The 16303-nt window shown below is 38.3% G+C and overlaps 1 protein-coding gene across 17 annotated transcripts in view; it reads left to right on the forward strand.

Annotated features, from left to right (window-relative positions):
• ADGRL2 (adhesion G protein-coupled receptor L2) overlaps positions 1-16303 on the forward strand; it is a 376238-nt gene that overhangs the window by 221843 nt on the left and 138092 nt on the right. The window lies entirely within an intron of this gene.

Here is a 16303-nt window from a genome sequence, read left to right on the forward strand (position 1 = left end):
AGAAAACAGTGTGTCATGAGGCACCGTGGCTGTGTCTGGCTCTAAAAATAACATCTTGTTGTTAGTCTGCGCCGGCCCTGCTGGGATTTGAGCGCGGTTTGTCAGAAAGTAAAGAGCTCTGCTGGTGCTCAGGTGTGTTTTCTTTGCCCAGAAATGCCCCTGTGCGCGACGGAAGGCGTCCTGCGGAACAAATGTTCTGCTGTTTGGCTTCCTCAGACGCCCCGGCTCCCTCCTTTTGTTGCTTGCCACGAAAAGAGGTGCCATTTCGCATCATTCTGCAGAAATTGTTTGAATTAATGCAAGTGTGAATTCTTACCGTTTGAAGGAGGGTATTAGCATATCAAAGGTTTCTTAGCTCCGGCTCAATTGAGAAAACTTCAGCTTGTCTTCCATTTGCTTCCAAGAAGAGGCCCAAAGGGCAGTGGGAATTGTAAAGGGGTAAAATGGGGAGGTGGATTTGGGTTATGTTTCTGAACTTTTGCTGTTTTGCAATTATGCGAGTTAAAAACAAGGTCCCTCCGCTGCAGAGCTCTCGCGAACGCTCGGACAATTACACTCCATTGATTAATGGTTTGTTCCGAGGGGAAAAAAGTGACCTTTTATGACAGGCACTGTGGCGTGGTCTCTGATGTCTCTGGGAGGGGGATTTAGAAAGCCCTTTCTGCCGCTCCTGCTCTGGGTATGGCCTACACGTTACTGCGTGCAGGGCTGAATGGGGAGCACCTTCTAATTACTTCAGAAAACAAATGAAATCTTGCAGTAAAAGACCTCTCGATTCCAGGCCTTTGAAACAAATATGCTTCCCACCTTAATGGGTGGGTAGGCTGGAATAATAGGTATTTTTATGGAGAGTTTTAAAAGAAGTTTTGATCACCACCGGCCATATGCTTCCATTTCCTTTTCATTTCAGAAAAAGTGAAAATGAGTAATTCTCGTAATCTCATTTAATCAGTGATACTGTGTTTACTAAGATAACCTAATTTGCGGTTAGTATTACCCTATAATAAATAATCTGGAACCAGCTATGGCAGGAGTGCTGTTCTGGTGGCTGTGTAGAACAGTTATCGCATTGCAAGTTGTTTTTCGTGACTACATATTTGCAGTTTTTTATTCTTTTGTTACTATATCTTTGAGTCTGGGAGGGGATGTGGCCCGGCCTACCATTTTATTGTCTTTGCAAATCAATATTCATAATCCAACAACCCAAAAGCCAAGCAAAATCCAGTTATCCATCAGTAAGTTGGGACCTTTTCCAGGGGCCAGATGTTTCTTTGGAACTATATTCTGGTTTATATCTCTGGCAAGAAAGAACTTCCTATGCTTTCCTTGCCTATTGCTTCTTTCCAAATGTTTTACTTGAATGATACACATAGTAAAAACATACAGTTTTGTTTTTAAAACAATTGCGTTTTTAAACATACAATTGTGTTTTTAGAAAGTTTAAGTGCTTGATGTGTAGCATTTGGGCTGTTGTTCGGCGTTTGTTTGTTTGATAATTTATTTTTCTTCTGGCTCACCATTTGAGGGTTGTTTCTTTTTAAGCCATGAAAGTGATGTGCCTTTAGAGTAGGGTATCTTCACTCGTGCGTCAGTGTCCTTTCATTTCATGAAGGAACTGAGTATATATGGCACGTCTTGGTGAAAAACACTGCGCTTAATAAAATGATTTATATGGATTTCTGTCATTCTTAGATGGAGACGACCACTTGGGCGTTTTGTAAATAGATGTCTTTAGTGGTCCTAAAATGACATAATTACTTTCAGGTGATTTCCAGCCGTTTATTTACCTAATGTCTTCAGCTGTCTGATGTAGTACCTTTTGGTGGTGCAAAAGGAACATATTGATGTAAGTGCCATTATCACACTTAAGTTGCTGTTAACTAGTCTGCTTTGAATGCAGAGTGCTATAAAGAAAGCGCATTATCCTTTCAGCTATTAGGGATAATCTAAAAATTGTCTTGAAAACGTTGCACTTCGGTTTATATGACGCCAACCCCAAATTCGACAAATCTCCGAAGATTAAAAAAAAAAGTAGCGGAAAGACGATTTTCAACATTCAGATGACAAAATTGGACCACTTAGAGAAAAATTAATGTGCTGCAGCAGCACTTCAGCTGCCATTTTCAATCACTGTGGGTTACTATGTGTTGGCAACAGTAAAAAAGCGTAGACGTTCAGATAGCTCAGGGAGCTGGTAGTTGGGGGATCAGGATGTTGAATCATGTGGGGTAGAACAAACCAATTACTTCAGGTTTTGACTTGAGAATTTCCAGTAAACATTTTTTTTTCCTGGCTTTTGGCTCCCCTGCTCATTAATAGACCAACATCAAAGCAGGCAACTAAACTTCCAAATGTTATAAAAACTAATGTAAAGATACAGATCTCACATGTAGTCTTGCAAGTCTTAATTTAAAACAAGCAGTTGGAGTTTTTATTGCTGCAATTTTCACAATCAGCAGAGACATTAACACCAGGCTTCTGGGTGTTTCCCTTCTTAAAATGAGCAAGAGGAGAGCTTTAAAAAAACCAAAGTTTGCTTAGTTAGTTCTTATTTGATCACTTCAGAAGCTTTCTCAATGTTTTATTTATCTCTTATTGCTTTTAATGCATAAAGTCAGGGAAGGGGGTTACTCAGGAATTCTAGTCTCTAGTAAGGAAGTACCTTATTAAAATTTAAATAAGCAAGTCTTAGGCGTTCGTAGTCTTTATGGTTAATAGTATGTAATAACACGATTGGTTTTCTAAAGTGTGATATGTAGGCATGACTCTTTGATTAAGAGATTTTTTTTTTAAATGAATATAGTTATAATGAAGAAAAAATGCTACAGTTTTGAATGACAGCTTTTTAGAAAGGTCCACAATTTTTCTCTTAAGGATTTTGGAGAGAGAAGTCTCTAGTTAGGCAAAGTATTTATGAAAGTTATGTTTGGAATACATTTCTAGATAGCGTGTCATAAATTCACATAAATCATCATAACCATACAGTAGAAAGAATTGTTTGGTGTTTAGAGAGCACAGAAACACAATCATAAGTTTTTACTGAAATTTGGACTAAAAGTTTTTGTATTTCCGAGCCCTTGCTCATCCTGTGTCCACCTATGATGTTGACATACATGTAAGAAAATAATGGTGACTTATAGTATGGCCGTTGCAGAGGATTGCACCGTGCATAGTAATAGTAATACTGCTACTACTGATGAATAACCTACCAGTAGCTGGTTGGAGATACTTTATATAAAAAAATGCTCTGTCTCCTCTGCATGTCCACTGAACAGTATCTGTGGATGACTGATTATACAGGAACTGGAAGTAACAATTAGTGATTTTTTTTTTTTTTAACCTGGTCAACTGCAAGTGAAGAAGTTAAACTACATCTGGTGTATAATGGAACTCATATTCATGCCTAGGTAGACAAGCAGTCAGTTATAAAGCAATATCCTTCAGAGCACAGGCCAGGAAAATTTACAGTCAGTCATGTTACTTGGAGGTGTCATATTAAACACACCCTTTTCAAAGCATTTTTTTTAGGATTGATGCTTGTGATGTACGAAAGAGATTTGAAATTGCAAGAATTTCACCTTTTTAAGTATTTATGTGCAGCTTTTAAACTTAAAGGCTGTCTGTTATTTTTTTTAAAACCCTCAGTTTGAAACGAGTAAAAGATTTAAACCGTCACGGGTGTAACTGGATGTCAAGAAAACTGGAAGAACAACGAGCTGTTTTAAGGCCATTCTCAATACTCTTAACAATCGTGTTTAATATTTAAATAGTTTGCAAAGATAGCTGCATTTTGTTTCCAACACTTTTTCAAATAAAAGTAGCAGGTGGCTCTGGAATACTGGTAACTTGCAATTTAATGTGAATATATACCTGGTGTAGAGAATACTTCTAGTCTTTATTTAACAAGTGTGATTCTTTTTAACATCCTTCATTTGGAAGGTGAAAGACGACAGGCTTAAAGCCCTCTTCAGGAGCTAATTTTCTTGGAGTTCATGTGTTTTTTCAGCCTGTGATGTACGAGGTGTGTGCCTCCAGCAGACACTGGGAAGATTGTGTTGCTTAATATCAGCAATTTGATTATAGAAGTACTCTGACTTAGTGAGTGCCACGGTCCTGCAGCGTTCTCGGGGTGCAAACTGAGAGTTAACCAGGAACTGAGTCCGTAGGAAGAAGAAAGTCTTCAAACTGAGAATCCAGGTTATGGATTGTTACATGAAATGGAGGATTTTGTGTGTTTCAGAAGAATATGTAACACGCATATGTCACGAATTCTTTCTGTTTGATTATCAGAAGGTGCTGTAATGATTCAACCAGCTCTAGCTTGCCATTATCCGAATTATTTAGGAAGGCATAACAGTAGAAAGCATTGCAGCCTGACTGAAGCAGGCACAGTGCTCAACACCTGCAGGTGGAGTGCAGTCTCTGGCAAAATGCTGTTGATTGTTACCCTGGCACAAAGCAAGCTTAGGTGCAGTTTGCTTGATTACAACAAAAATTCGTTTTTATGAGCAAAGTACTTCATGTTCGGGGAATGTTTTGTGTGTTGTCTGCTAAGTAAAATCCCATCACACTTGTATACGTTTGTTCAATTATCAGAGCAGCTAAGAGGAGGGGGAAAAAAAATCAATTTACCCTGAAAAGCACCAGAAATAAGATTACTTTGGCTAGTAGGAACTTGCCAGCACTGTCTAAATTGCTTAATATTATCAAATGTTGCCATGTTTCATGTTCAGTAAGAAGGATATTGACTATTCTACATGTCTAGGTCTGCTGTTTGGCTATTTCTTTACAAGGTATAAGCATGTCTTATTTTGATTCTTTCAACAGCAGTTACAGATAAATCAGAGGATCTAACAATAACTTTATAAAATAGATGGAATACCACCATTCACTGGAGAAATAGTATTTACTTGAGATAAGTGATAACAACTAGTTTTTTCTCTTGTTGTTCATGTAACAGACAAATGTAAATACCTTAGCAGACATTTCAGAGTGAAAGGAAAGAGATAAAATGTAATTACTTTTCAGGGTGGCTCTGACGATGCCCATGTTCTTGTCTGTAATACAAAAAAAGATATCTTTGCTCATCACCTCAGAATAGGAAGGCCATTGTTACTTCTGAATATCAAAATATTTTCTGATTTTTAATGTTGACCTCAGTATTCATCTTTAGGTCTTCTGTGTAAGCTGGAATCCTTATAGCCATAAATCCCAGTCGCTGTTATCCAACCAAGCATTTAATAGAGCACCTAATGGACTCTGCTCCTGGATTTTTCTTGAATGCATAACATCTTGCTTCATTCAGTCACCAAAACTAACTTTGCTACAAGGACAGGCAGCGCGACAAGTTAGAATCAATGGACCATTTGTAGGTCACAAAGTCAGTTTACTGGAATTTCAGAGGAAACTGGTTGAAAAGAGAGGACAAATGTCACTTTGAATAGAGATGTTTAAATCAGACTTCTGCCTTAGGGTAAAATTTAGGTCTGTTGTAGCCTAGATGTAATGTCTCCCTCTACAGAGCACAGCATTAATCATGGCTTGACAAGTGATCATGGGCTGAGAAAAATAGGGCCTGTCTTGGTTGTGTGGTTATTTTTTTTTCTAATCTTAATCTCTTAGGAGCACATTATAAACACTAACATTTACACAGAAAGATTTAAGTATCAATGTCTGTGTTTCAGTAGGGAGTGTAGCTATCTTCAGAGAAAATCTAGTTAGAGCTGGTAAGAAGCTACTTGTGTTTCTTTTGGAGACTCAGTATTAGGAATATTTTCCTTTTAACGTAATGCAGGTTTTTGTCATAGGAGATTTATCTTATGCCATTTCCTCGTGCAAATACAGTAGAGTCTGGGTCTGCCTGTTTTGTCCCCGGTGTACTAACTCACTCTGAAATTACTGTCTTTTTGCTTTAACAGTCTCTTACAATGTGTTTATCACCCAAGAAAGGCATTTCCTTTTTCAAAACCGGCAATATCGGGGAAAATGGGGAATGGATTTTAAAATGTAACACAGATTGGCTTGACACTGATCAATGTATATGACTGTTTTTATACTATGCTAATGGTGTGTTACTTGGCCACAATGAGCTACAAAAGCTGGAATGAAATAACAGGAATGAGGAGTGCTATTTGAGATCCCGAGTTCTGATGCTGTATGAAATAACAGGAATGAGGAGTGCTATTTGAGATCCCGAGTTCTGATGCTGTATGAAATAACAGGAATGAGGAGTGCTATTTGAGATCCCGAGTTCTGATGCTGTATGAATAAAAATGTGTTTAATATGTTGATGCTTAAATTAGGGATGTCTCGATGCATAGATCTGCGTGGGAGTGTTCATACCTTTTATGGCAGGGAGGGGAATTTTCTGATACCTTGGGCTGCTTTGCTGCTTCCTGTGCTGGGGACGGTGTGGGAGCAGCGAGCTCTGGGCGTGCACAGGGTGAGAGGTGCAGCTCCTTCGTGCACCCTGAGATTTGTGGCTGCAGCTGCTGAAAAAACAGGTGATAGCAGCAAAGGAGCAGCAGAACAACTTGTCGCCGGATAATTATGCTTTAAAAATTAGGCTGCTCCTGTTTATTCGGTTGCCTCTGGATGTGATAAAACCCCCAGTCTCTCGTTCAGGCTTGACTGCTGCTTTTTCCTTTGTGCCCTCTGTTGGCATTTTCCGATCAGCCGACACCTCACACCGATTACTGCTCTGAATGCAGGTGACAGAATAATAATGCCGATTACTGCTAAAGTTGTTTCTGCCAGCTGGGGAGGGGATGACCGACCTTGTTCCTGGCTGTCATCCTTGCTTTGCTGCTGCTGGGCTCTGGTGCACTTGGAGCCTTCCTGTGAGAGCAGTGGAGAGCCATCACATACCAGGAGGAGACTTTAGTTCACTTTTCTACATATTCTCTCACAGTATCATATTTTTAATTTTTTACAGCGCAGCAGTCTGCGCCCGGGTGAAGAGTGCTCACAAACAATTCCCTTGCAGTAGGCAGCGTTGCTTCTAAATAAAGTGCCATTTTAAGAAAATATTTCTGAGAACAAGTTCTGCTGTCGACTCCACATTTCTCTGGCGAATTCCTGATGCCTGTGTTGATGGGAGGCAGAATTCTTTTCCGTCTGATCCAGGCATCCTTTCATTAGACTATTGGACTATTTTGTAGACTTGTTCTACATGAAGTGACCGATTTGGAAACAACCTGGCTTTCCCAGAATGAATAAAGATTGCATTTTCATTTTGAACAGAATATCTGTTCTGCAGAAGACCCATTCATAACTATTTTGTTGGTAAATTTGTCACTTAAACGTCGAAGGGCAGTTTCTCTAGCAGTTTTTATTTACTTCAGCCTAGTAGGTATTTCTTAAATGCAGACTGTCAATCGGTGAGGCCGATTCTTGTGTAAATCAGTATAAAGTGCTTGAAGGAGAGAAGGTGCCTCAGCAGTGGGGTGTTTGTGTCTCAGCTGCTGTGCCAGGAAAATGGGCTGAGGTTGGGAGTTGTTTGGGAGAGGGAGGGGAGGTGCTGGCTGACATAATTTGAAAGTGAGAAGAAATCCTTTTGCCCTTCAGGTAGTTGTCTTACCCGTGCTTGATTAGAGCATCGTATCTCCAAAATGTAATTTTTTTTCCCTGCTTTCTTTACTTCCTTATTCTTTTCCTCATTTGAGGACGTGTGTAATAGTATCTGATAGTAACCGGTTGTAGATCCAACTGTTAAAGATATTCCAGCAGCAAAGAAGAGCTCTGCATGCAGCAGACTCATCATCTTGAAGTGAACACCCAAAATTTGTCCTACATTTATCCCGTGTAATGGCTGTAGCCATGCTGGATATCATGAGTGTGCTTTTTGGTTTTGTTTTTTGCTGGCTCTGAAACCTTGAAAGGTTGTATTTTCGAATTTATTTTTCCAGTGAAAATTAAAGTGACACAGCGCACGTGTGACTTTCTGCCCCGTGCGTGTGCATTTATTTTGTGGGTGTTCTTCATGGGTCTGAGAGCACTCCTGGCAGAAAGGGAGATCTGGCTCTGCAAGAGAAACAAAACTGCAGGGGCACGGTCCTTCTTTCCATGTAAGAAGAGAAATTAATGCTGCCTGATGGCTTCCCAGTTTTTTCTCTGTGCTAAAGGTTAGAGAGGATGGAGGCTTAATTATGATGTGCTTAATATTTATGGCTTCCCTCACTGAAGCTCTTTCCCATTTGCGTTGAAGGGATTTTTGTCTATAAAGCTCATGCTGTTACAGTGAACAAACTTCAGACGTTCTAAGGGCGATGTCTTTTGGAAGAAAAACATTTGCCTCCAGTTGGATGAAAACTATGTTTTTACTTCATAATTTGATATGAGTTGGTAGGGACATTTTTTTTTTTATTTTTTATTTTCAAGGTAACTTACCATTCATTTTAATTGCATTTTAAACTTGGGCGGAGTGCCTGTGTGATTGTATCCAAAAGTAGCACTGGGTTTTGTCTCCCAGCAGTGAATAAAATGAGAGATGCTGCTGTTTTATTTGGTTTCGGGTTAGGGAGATGCATCAGATAGGATGAATTTGTTTTCTTTGGGGTAGTCATTAATTTCTATTCAGTTCTGGATAAGCAGAGCAATTTTTTTTTTCTTGTGATTTCTTTCTTTTCCTCTTTTTTCTTTTTCTTTTTTCTCTCCAAACTGAGAGCGTTTAGTTTAGCATTTAGGAAGAAAAAATTCGTATGTTTTGATATAGGAAAACTAAAGCTGAATGTTTATCTTTTCCAAGGGGACGAGAAGAGACACAGAGCTGGGGAAAAAAAAAAAAAAGGAAGAATGTTTTCTGTGTTAACTCCTTATGTTGGATAACATTGGAGAAGGATTTCTGGGGGAGTTTCTTTAAAATGATGACTGATTATTTGGTTTCCTGTGCCGGCTGTTACCCACATTTTTCACATATTTTTGCTCATTCTTATTATTACCTGCAGAGGGAGCTTGTATATGAGATAATCAGAGTAATCAAGGCATTGAGAGCTGAATTGTTTCCAGTAAGTACAATTTCATTTCACAGTGCCTTCTCTGTTATGCAGAGCAGAAAGGCTCTGCAAGACAGCTCTTAAAAAGGCTGTCCATCAGTAACAGTAAATAACAGCAGGCAAAAATTTTAAAACATCAGTAAGCAAAAGCTGACTTCAAAAATACTTCGTATTTCAATGAAGTGCCTTTTTATAAAAAAAAATTGAGAAGCAGCTGAGGAGAGCAGTTCTTGCCTGTCGAGGTGCAAGAGGACAGTTTTGGTGCTCTGTGTGATGGGAAGCAGATTTTTTTGTTGCATAAAGTGCCTTCTCAGGTTCTAAAAATGTCCTGTCAGCACGGGAGAGACAGCACAGCCCTGCCTGTCCTGGGTGCAGCCCGGGCAGGGGAATGTGCTAGCAAAAAGCAGTGGGTAAGTCTTTTCTATTTATGCAAGCAGGGTTATGAATCAGAATCAAGGTGACTGCAGATGCGAGGCCGACTCTTAATTTCGCTTTTTCTCTGTTTAAAATATAAAGAGGTGAACGAGTTTCACCCAAATATTATTGATCAGTCGATAAACCAAGCAAACAGTCGAGAGGATTTCTCTCTTAAGCTTCAGTAAATACAACAAAGAGCAAGTAATGTCATAACCGAAGTTTATTTGTAAATTGTAACTTAAAAACTGGCTTAAAGAATCAGAAATGCATATTTCAAATAGTGATATTTCCTTCATCTAGCACAGTGAAACAAATGATGGGGTGTATTGAATGCCTTATAATTTGTATTGTAGTTCTCTGGATGATGAAAGTGTGTTGTCCTTCAAGAAGTTAAGACTTTAGAAAAGAAAATAATTCATTTGTTACACAGTTTTATGTGCTGAGCAAGAAGCAGAATAGATGGTACTTAAAAGAATTCTGTGCTGTTTATCTCTGGAAAAATGGTGGCAATCACTTTACTTTAAAATATTTCAGTAAATTAAAGGATGATTTGTTCTGATGTTAGGAGAGAAAGCAGTATGCAGGCACATTTCATAAAACAGAAACAGCTCCTGTAGTAAATCTGTGGCATGAATTGCTTCGAGTTGATGTTTGGGTGGGGGGTTTGTTAGTTTAAACTAACAGAACTTTAAAGTTAACATATGTTCAACCTAACGTGGTCTTGGGGATTTAGTTTGGATTCTCTTTTTAAACACCAGCAAAGGGTTCCCATATCTAAAAGAGCAGCAACTCTGTGTCGATTTATTATTTATACTGGCTAATCCTCGCTAATGTGAAAAGTCAGCTTGTTATTGTAACACCAAATGGCCCTCTAAGTAGGGAAACAGTTAAGTAGATCTCCTGTAATAGGTTGTTGTCTAATAAAGAGATTTATGGTATTGGCAAGGGCTATTGTATAGGTATTACCCTCTCACAGCATGATCATGCATTATCTTAACAACTCAGTGCCACATTTATGTTGAGCATTTTCATAACAGGGTAAGAATATTAGCCACAGCAATTACACTCCAATAGGATTATAATGGTAAGATTTCCAGAAAATATGTAAGTGATGTCTTTCATAGAGATTTTGATAGGTCCTAGGAGTTGGGAAGTTGTATCATCCTTTCTGCGTGGGAAAATGCTGATGTGTCAGTCATGACGAAGGGAAGAGAGGTTTGTTCATTTAATCTCGGTGAGGAATTATGGGGAGGTGATGGACATAATCTTTCTTTACACAGTGTGTCTCTGTTCCCCGGTGAGGTAAGGATGTTGCACAAGCTCCATTCAGGGGAGATTGCCCTACAGTATGAAAATCAACATGTGTATGTCACTTCAGTTCTGTTGGGAGGATAATGTAGCTGGGATTAAGATACATTTTTTAACACCCTTGCAGTTTGAAGGAGGAACAATGGTAATTTAGTAGCTACATTGGAAGAGCCTCCTTCGGTGAAATCATGTTCCTTTTTTTTAGCTGTAGCGTAACACATTTTCTTTCATTAGCGCCAGGTTTTTGTGGTGATAAGTAACTTAGATACTTCTTAAAATCACTGCAAGCAACAAAAGTGACAATAATGTCATACTTGTACAATTTTCATGTAAGTGACATTCAAGCTGTTCCTTAATTCTTAAAATTTTCCATCTGTTTTTTAAAGAAACAAAAAAGTGAGGCATTAATACTCACTTATTTGGCAGAAGCAGTGTACCAGTCACACTGAATAAAACTAAATTAGGTTTTGTCAATAAAAAACACGGGGTTTAATTGAACAAAATACATGAGGTTATGTAGTCATTTATGAGTAAGTGCATTGAGTGGTGCAGCAGTCTGTGTGGCAGAGTGTGACGAAACAGCCACATATTTTAAGGTATCTTGAGCTATAATTAGTAAATACTGAAAATAATGAGTGTTTAAACAAAGAAAAATAGCTTTATTTCCCTGATTTACGGTATGATAATAAGGTCATTACAAATTAAGAAATTATATAGATATAAGACATTTCCCCTTCACGTTCCATATATTGTACACATGCATTGGGAGTATTGGTTAAATTTGTAAGACGTGACTTTTCCTGGATGTTTTGGATTAATTCTGTGTATAAGACTTTCTGTAGGAAGATCCTGTACCCGCCTGTTTTAAATTGTTATTGATTACCAGGAGCCAAAGGAAAGATATACATGTTTCTTTTAACATGAAACGTTCCACTTCTGAAAATGTGCAGTAGAAGTTGCACACAGGCTTAAATGTTTTGTGGGGGTGTTTTTTTTCATTATTTTTGTAATGGTGGTGGCCACGTGTGGCTTTCTCTGTGCCCCGGAGCTCATCCGTCTTGGATCTGGTGCAGAACTGTGCAACTTTGTCTTTAGTTTTGTGTTCGGCAGAAAGAATTACGACCCGGAGAATAACATTTTCTATTTTAGACAAGCTCCCGTGGGTTCTTAGATTGGCTTCACTTTTCATTCATTTCGAGCTGTGGAAAACGATCGGATCTTTTGTCTGTGAGGAGAAAGGAGACACAAAAGGATGGATGTTACCCCCGGTGAATGTGGAGCTCCAGCCGGTTTCAGAGCGTGAACTGTGCCTGCATTGTTGAGGGCAGCCCTTGCCTTGTTACACCCTGGCTGAGAAGGAACCAGTACTTAGGATAAAATGGTGAATAATGCTTAAAAACTCAGTAAGAGGTAAAGCATCTTATCCGTGCTTTAACACTACAATTATTTATAATTAATTTTCAGAGTTCTTAAATAGATTGCAGCGGATCCGTTTTACGTGTGTATATAATTTAAAAAGTTGTCTGATATTTTAGAAGACAATTTCTACGTTTGAAAGTGGAAAATATATGCAGAAATATCTTACCAAATTGTTAGCCTTATGTGCTCTCCTGAAGCGTTTTTGGAATATGTATCTATAACCAAGATAAAGATTGATCAGTTTTCTTTTTGTACAAGTGCCATAATGAATGGCTTCTTAAAATCAGTATTCTTCTGTTTGCAAGACAACAGATCAAAACACAAATCCACGCTGTAGTCATTTTACTTGCAGTGTGCATTAGAAATGAAGCCACCCTAAGTCATACTTAACTGCCCACAGACAGCTGACCCTGAGGAAGGGGCAAGTATTTCTCTTCTTTTATCTTTTTTATTATTATTTGTATCTGTCTGTTTGGAACAGCAGAGCTGTTATGACTAATAAAGCTTTTGCATTTGGCAAATGGGATGCAAGTAATCAGCAGTTCCTGGCTCCTGAGTGGAAAATCTGCCGAACGGAGCACATAAAACCAGTGTGATCTTCCAGGTATACCTGTGAATAAAACTATGCCTTATACTTCTGCCATCTCTACAGAATTCATATATCCTTACTGCATCTTCACTTCGAATGATATTTCTGATTACAGTGATGTTTACAGCAATGTTTAGACAATGGCGTGATAAGACAAGTACTGCTTTCAGCCTGTTTATGAACATATGGTCCCTTAGATTTTAATTAAAAAAAAACCCCACAATACAGTGATTTACAGCAAAATCAGTGTCTTTCTGTTATCTACCTAATTAATGGCCAATCGAAAAGTTTAGGTTATTTTAATTATATTTAGCTTACTTTTTTTTCTCCAGCATTGACTGATCTTTGCATGTGATATATCGCTAAGATTCTGTAACCAATAAATTTCTTAGTTCTTACATATTTTCCACAGAAAATCACTCAGTATACGAAAAATTATTGAAAACTATTTTTGTTCAATACAATTTTATGTATTTAAAAAAAAGTTACCAAAGTCCCAATGTTAATTGAATTGAAGTCAAATAAATGAAAATTTTATAGTAGGTCTGCTGAAAGCTATCCAGTAAATTATTTCTGTGTGTATTTTTAAATAGATACATAACCAATACACCACATAAAGCTGCAGCATTAACAGGTTATTAAAACTAATTGGTTAGGATTTATGAAAAATACGTGGGGCAGTGGGAGAACTTGCTGTTGCAGTGCTGTGGTTGAGCAGTTTGCACAGCTGTGCTCACAACCTCTGCACAGGTGAGAGATGGGGTTAATACAGCCTTGCTCTCATCATTTAATCACAGCCTTTATTTAAAAAAAAGTTATCTAAAAGAAAACTGTGCATATAGGAAATATTAGCTGCTGTTAAACCAAATGGGCAAATATGCTTGGTGGAATTTTACTGGGGCTCCCAAAGGGTATAAAGAAGTAGCTCCTGGTATTTTGCTCTAAAATTCACTCAGGTCCATCTGACTGTTGAACAAGTTGTGTTTTAACTGCAGTGTTGGTGAAACACTGTGAATGCCAATGTGTACAAGACATTTCCACGCTGCCCCACTCTCCACCTGAGATAAAAACCAGAGGTGACACCTTTTTTACTGTAGGCTCGTGGCTTGCAGCTCTCTGGAGGCTGGTCCATGGCTGTCATCCTGTGGGCAGTGGTGCTCCCCTCTGGGAAGGGATGAGTCCTGGCCTGCAGCTCCACATTCTTACTATTTCTTTCAGTTCCTTCATGATAAAACAAAGGTGTGATTGGGACTGATTTAGCTAATCAGCATGAACTGGAGGTGGTCCCATCTGCCCTTCAGCCTGAAAAGCTGCCTGTGATACATGAGTGTGTGATTGTTGGGGGAGCGTGGTGTGTGCTGGCTGCAGATGAAGAGCCTTGGAAACCAGGTTTGTCCTTTTTCTGTTATTCACAGTCAAAAAGTCAAAATCTCCATTTTAATGAAGACATTTCAAAGAACAGACGGGCTGAGAAAGATATTGTATTTCTTTACATGCTCCTTCCTCTTAAACGTGGAAGGGCCCCTAGGCTATAAATTAAAGTGTTTTACCCTGTGTAGTTGATCCCAGGCTGCCCAGTTGCTGTGAGGAGTTAGAGTTTTAAAAAAAAGGAATTGTAAATGGCTTGGTGTTTTCATGGCTTTCAGTCTGTGGTTATCTTTTGTCCCTCTCCTGTCGTGTTTTTGTCAATATTTTCCTTTCACCTAAGAACTACAGCAAGTGGGAGGAAAAGTAACTTGAAAGAATGTAATTATGCCAGAGATGCATTTTCATGTGGGAACCTTTATAATGCCTTCATGTAAATGACATTCACTATGGAAACCATAAGAGCCCTTAGGAGCAGAAGGGTTCATCCCTTTAGTTTCTCTTGAACCTGAAACAAGAAGAGATGTAGATTTGTGTTGATTTTTTTTTTTTTTTTTATTTCAGAAGCTTCATATTTGTAAGCTTTGTTGATGAGTCTTCTAAAATTTAAAATTGTTTTGTAGTGTTTGTTACTATCCCTACCACATTCTTAAAAATTAATTGTCCAGTTGAATAGTGTTTCCCAATCAGCTTGAATTATTGATGTTTTGGTCCTTAGTGGAAGAGCAGTGGTACTTTTCCTCCCATACCACAGCCTGTTCAACCTCAGTTTAATGAGTTGTACTCCAGTACCTGTAATAGAATAACGGCACAAAAAAGAAATAATAATTATGACTTACTGACTGAGGCTCAAATTGAAAAGTGGGAAGTGGACTTTTGTGTAAGTTCAGGCTTTAAGAAATTGGTGCTTTGTGAATGTTGAAGCAATCAGTACTTGCTGTTTGGAAGTAAGAACTGTTAGTGGTCGTTTCAAGATAAATACCTTCCTAGAGAGGAATGCAATTTAAATTTAGCATATTTAAATATGAATATATTTTTGGGTTTAGCTATCTAAGCTCTTCTTACAGCCCGTGGTTTTAGTAAATATTTTTGAAAGTGAATGAAATAATAACAAAAGTTGACCAATAGTAAATATCTGCTTGTCAATGTGTATATAGTTGAGTATGCTTATGTCTGTGTCTTTATTAAAATGGTACTTATTTAAAAATACAAAATTTCCACTTCATCATGTGATAAAATTGTGAGGCAGATCAGGAGAAGAAATGCCTGTTGCTGCTAGCCAGGAAGAGCCTGTTTTCCTTCCCTCTGCCCTTAGTCATGCTGGACTGTACAGCTGCATGTTCTAGTTAGGCTACATGTTCTAGTTAGTAAATAACAGCACTGTGGAAAAGCTAAAAATTGGTATTTACTTAACTACTGTAAAATAATTCTGTCACTGTGAATTTGTTTTCTATTTTGAAGACAAGAAATCGTTGGGGTGAAATGTCCAGCTGTTGAAAACTTGTGCTGTGCTTGCTGTAAGCTCTTCTCGTATACTGCACCATGGTAGACTTGGGTTAGGTATTTTTATTTTTAAAATATCCATAAAGCTGCTATTTTTAGGTAAAAAGTGTCAAATCACCTTTTGGCTGAAGAGATACTGAAATAAAACTGAGTAATTTTTGGAGAATATGTTGATGACCAGGCAGTGTCAGGTGAAGTGTTCTGTCATGCCTCTGTCTGTTGCTTCTTGCATATCTGAGAAGATGGACTTTAAGTTTGACTTGGTTTTTTCCTTTCCATTTTTGGCAGTATTATTCATCATCCTGTCTTTCTCTTTCTCTTCTTCCAGAAACAAAATTCTCAGTTAGCCCAATAGTGACCCATAAATAAACTGTACGCTTACTGCTGTCACCACCTCTTCTGGATTTGATGTTTAAACAAAAAAACCAACAACAACAACAAACCCCAAACAAATGAAACAAAACAAACAAAGCAAGCACGGAACAGGCAATAGATGTGTTGAAATTGTCAGCTTTTTTAAAAACTATTATTATTATGGCGGCATTATGAAATCCTCAGTCATTTATAGAATATTGTTATGGCACTGTAAAATCATCATTTACAGAGCATGGTTTCTTGCAGAATAGCAGATGTTTCTAAATAATTGTGTGGATGTCATTGCCCGTGTGTGCTGGCCCCTCTTGTAGCATCGAGTGCCCGTGGTCTCTCT

Source organism: Lepidothrix coronata, unplaced genomic scaffold (assembly GCF_001604755.1).
Source record: "Lepidothrix coronata isolate B3197 unplaced genomic scaffold, Lepidothrix_coronata-1.0 Scaffold114, whole genome shotgun sequence".
NCBI classification, from domain to species: domain Eukaryota; kingdom Metazoa; phylum Chordata; class Aves; order Passeriformes; family Pipridae; genus Lepidothrix; species Lepidothrix coronata.